The sequence below is a fragment of the Mustela nivalis genome (assembly GCF_964662115.1).
Source record: "Mustela nivalis genome assembly, contig: HAP1_SCAFFOLD_595, whole genome shotgun sequence".
In the NCBI taxonomy this organism is placed as follows: domain Eukaryota; kingdom Metazoa; phylum Chordata; class Mammalia; order Carnivora; family Mustelidae; genus Mustela; species Mustela nivalis.
The window spans coordinates 431,901-436,854 of NW_028136067.1; positions in this window are offsets into that span (position 1 = coordinate 431,901).

The following is a 4,954-nucleotide window of genomic DNA, read 5'->3' on the forward strand; positions in this document are numbered from 1 at the left end:
TAATCTCAATAAATTATTACAACTTCTCGATCCTCTAAGTCTTCATCTGGTTCACAGATGGAGCAACACTTCCCTCACACTTTAATGTGAAGATTAAATAGAACATGATTTGTAAGTTGCATGGCACATCAAATTACTTCATAAATCACCAGCTGTCTTTCTTCCAATAAGAAGAATTGTGGACCAAAGCCAGGTCATCAGTTTTTTATCTAGGTAAACTTCTGTTCAGTTTCACATTCAAATATCTTTATATTCATATTCCCAATTCACATTTAACAGATCTCATTGTTTAGTTACATTGCATCTTACATGCCTGACTCTCATTCAGGTGGGCTGTTTGAAGCAACAGGGCAAGTCAGATTGCGAGTTCAAGGGGCTTTTGTCATTAGGACCCATGAGTCAAGGAGGGAGGCAAGGCTCATGCCAGCAGAATGGGTTGTCCTGTCAGCATGGAGGATCCTGGTTAAATTGGGGAAGTGTAGGGATCCAACACAGCTTGAAGAGCTCGGGTATCTTACTGTCTCCTTTGATTGCCACATAGTCATGTAACAAACTATTAGCAGAATTGTCTAATCCAAGGTTACTAGCTAAAGCAGAGTTTTATCTCAGAGGGTTTTTTATATTTATATTTTATATATATGTGTGTGTGAGTGTGGGTGGGTGGGTGGGTGTGTATGTGTGGTTTGTTTTGTTTTGTTTATGTACGTGTTTTTTAAATTCCTAAGCATAGGATAGAACACATAAAAGAATATGGGCAGTGAGAAATACAATTATCACACTTCTTAGGAAAAGAGTTTTCTGAAAGGAATTGTGTGGATTGGTGGCTATTTTTCTTGAGTGGCAAGACTCTGGATGCTAAGAGTAGCTTCAACAACATCAGGTATCAACAAAAATGTGACATTAATGAGTGAACGATCATGATAAGTAATTCCTTTTTCACAGTTCCAAAAAGTTTCTAGTGGAAGCATATTCCAGAGGAGGGTATTATCACAACACACTAGAGATCAGAAATGACAACTGAAGGGTAATAAAATTCAGGAGGAAGAGCAAGGAAAATTAAGCCTGCAGACTGGAGTGTGGTTTTTAGCTGTGCCGCCTAAGGTCAGTCTCAAACATACTGGCTGACTTTCCTCATTTGACTAAGAAGGGAATTAGAGCACATTCAGTTTGCAAACTCAAATTATTTTAAGTTTCAGGCAGGTTAAAATAAATAATGTTTAGTTCTTTGACAGCCAAGATACATCTTCACAATGATAGAAAAGGCCAATTTCCACACCTATGTCAGGACTTGGAAATGGCTGGCAGGGTCTTGCCTGGTTCTTGCACAGATGAAATGAACTCAGAATATGTGTGTGTGTGTATGTGTGTGTGCGCATATGTGTGCATGCAAACTTGCATAGCTAATTAAAATATATTCCAAGACATTGCATTTTATGATGGAATATTCTTTAGGGTGAATTCGAGGTTTAAAATTCCATGAATTTTTTTAAATTTATTTTTTATTTTCAGCATAGCAGTATTCATTATTTTTGCACCACACCCAGTGCTCCATGCAATCTGTGCCCTCTATAATACCCACCACCTGGTAAACCGACCTCCCACTCCCCACCCCTTCAAACCCCTCAGATTGTTTTCCATAGTCTCTCATGGTTCACCTCCCCTTCCAATTTCCCCCAACTCCCTTCTCCTCTCTATCTCCCCATGTCCTCCATGCTATTTGTTATGCTCCACAAATAAGTGAAACCATATGATAATTGGCTCTCTCTGCTTGACTTCTTTCACTCAGCATAATCTCTCCCAGTCCTGTCCATGTTGCTACAAAAGTTGGGTATTCATCCTTTCTGATGGAGGCATAATACTCCATAGTGTATATGGACCACATCTTCCTTATCCATTCGTCCATCGAAGGGCATCTTGGTTCTTTCCACAGTTTGGTGACTGTGGCCATTGCTGCTATAAACATTGGGGTACAGATGGCCTTTCTTTTCACTACATCTGTATCTTTGGGGTAAATACCTAGGAGTGCAATGGCAGGGTTATAGGGAAGTTCTATTTTTAATTTCATGAGGAATCTCCACACTGTTCTCCAAAGAGGCTGCACCAACTTGCATTCCCACCAACAGTGTAAGAGGATTCCCCTTTCTCCACATCCCCTGATTTTTTAACTTTTCTTTAACGAAAACATCTTTACCAAAGGAGTTTGAAGTTGACTCCTCCTGCTTCTGGTTTCACAACTCTTTCTACAGTTTTACCTCTTAAATGAAAAAGATAATGCACAGAAATTGAAGAAGTTTTGAAATAGCTGTTCCTCTCCTGTGCCCCCCAAAATCGGGATCAGTGTGAACATTATTGCACCTGATTTTATTTCATTTTCTAAGAATTATTTTTTAAATCAATTTTGAAGAATATAATTCACATATCATAAAATCCTCCCACATAAAGTGCACATTTAATTTTTTAGTGAATTAGCAGAGTTGTGCATTTCCACCGGTTATATAATTTTAGAGTATTTCCCACCAAAAAGAAGTTCCATATAATGAGCAGCCTTTCCCTGTCTCCCAGCACTCACACTACTTAGCCTCTGTTTCCACAGATTTGCCTATTCTGGAAATTTCGTATGAATGGAATCCTACGAGATGTAGGGTCTGGTTTTGCTGTGGTCTGCATCTTTCACTAGTGTCATGTTTCAGGTCCATCCACACTGTGGCATGTGTTACTACTTCATTCCTTTTTATTGTGGAACAAGATTCCTCCATATGTGTGTACCATATTGTATCCATTCAACGTTCATGAGTTTACGGGCATATCGGATATTTCCACTTTTTAGCCATGTGGATAATGCTGCTTTGAGTTTGGAGAGATCATTGTACAGAGATTTCTTGAGTTTCTACTACGTACAAGCACAACAAGCTAAACAGTGAGAATACGAAAAGCCATAACCCTGTCCTCCTGTGCCCACAAACTACTGTCTAACAGCTAACAGGTAAGTGGAAAAGTAACCCACACACAAAAAAAACTGTGATGCACAGAGAGCTTCAAAAGAAACAGACCAGGTTTGAAAGAAAGTCATTGAAGAATCCCACTTTAATGAGATCCAAGAGGGAGCTAAGTCATGCAAAGGCTCAGGGAAGAACATTGTGGGTGGGGGTGCGTGAATGATAATGGAATAACGTATCGCTGGGAAGAGCCTGATTTCTCTGCGAAACTAAAAGATGGGCATCCCTGACAACAGCTGAGGGAAAGGAAGACGAGCATCACAGGTAAGTGGAGACAAAGCTGCGGAGATGTTTCCGCCCGAGGAATTGATCTACGTCACATTCTCAATTAAATAAGAAATCTTGGAGGGATTCTTGACAGGGAACAAGACCACCTTGCTTACATTTTAAATAATCTCTCTGTTGTCCTTGGAAAACCTGTTCGGGGTATCTGAGAGAAGAACTGGACAGACAAGTTAGTAGGAATCTATTACAATCTCCGAGTGAGAGATGAGAGGGGCTTGATTCCAGAGAAGCCAGTGGGTACGGAAAGTGCAGACATTGGGATTTGCTTTGGATTGGGGGAAAGAGGGTCACAGCAGTGGCATCCAATGGCCCCTCATCTATCCACACTCTTCTGTGGCCCCTCTCTGACTCTGGACTTGGCCAGCTGACATGTTGTGAACAACAAGATATTGTCAAGTGCGATGCAGACAAGGACTTGGAATGTACCTTCTCCGTGGTGTTTGCCCTTTCTTGCTGCCCTTAGACTGCCACGGGAAGAAGCCAAAGCTGGCCTTGCAGATGATTGGGCCATATATAGCAGATACAGGCTGTCATAGCTTGGGTACCACCAGACACTAGCCAACCCCCCAGCTAATGCTGCCACTGGAGTGCATTCTGCAAGGCCAAGAGAAGAGCCATGCAGTTGCATCTGGCCCAAACTGCTGACCTATGGAACTGTGAGCTAACAAAGTGTTTGTTTCCTTAAGCTACGAAGTTTTGGGGTCATTTTTTACACAGCTGGGTAACTGATAGTGAGAAAGAATTAGCTGACAGTATAGATACATCTGGGGAAATAATGAGCCAAATATATTACAGAAGTTTCTGCCTGAGTGGCTGGGTTGACGGTTTAACATCTGGAAGTGGGAATGGGAACAGGGAACAGGGCTAGGGGGATCAAAGGTGTGGATTTAGACATGTTAATTCTTACATAGTTACAACCTGCAGATATAAATTAGGAAAGTTGCAGGATAAAGTTGGCAGGCTAAAAGACTGAAAAATAAGCTTATTTTGCTTACTTATGTTTTTGTAAGCCTATATTTAAAAATGCATTTTAGAAGAAAATTTTCATTGTTTTCTTTTTAATTTTTTTTATGGGCTACCTATTAGTTTTTTGTGAACAGCAGTGTATGATTTGAAAAATGGCAAGCAGTCCAATCCCTTGACTTTACAAAGGATTACCAATGCTGGAGAAGTGGAGTAACTCATGTGAGGTCACATAACTCGTTACTGAAATTCTTGACCCACAAGCCTGAGTCTTTTGACCCCCTGGCCCCTTCTTCACGGCACACACTCCGGTTATGTTAGCCTCTGCATCAGACACTCATATTACTCCAAGAGAAGTCAGGTAACATTAGTAAGACAGTGTAGATGGTACCTATGACAAACACAAGATGGTGGATGCCCAGCCTCTGTGTTGGGCACACGATGAGAGGGACCCTACTGTTGTGGCCTGATGGAGAATCTCATACCTCATCCTTCAGAGGCATCTGCTCCCACTTTTAACCAGCTGTTGCCGAGTTAAGTAGATCATCTACATTTTAAAATTCCTATCAGTTAACATGCAGTGTGATACTCATTTCTGGTGTACACTTTAGTGGCTCAACAGTTCCACCCAAAACCCAGTGCTCATCACAACAGGTGCACTCTGTACCCCCATCACCTATTTCCCCCATCCCTCCACCCACCTCCCCTTG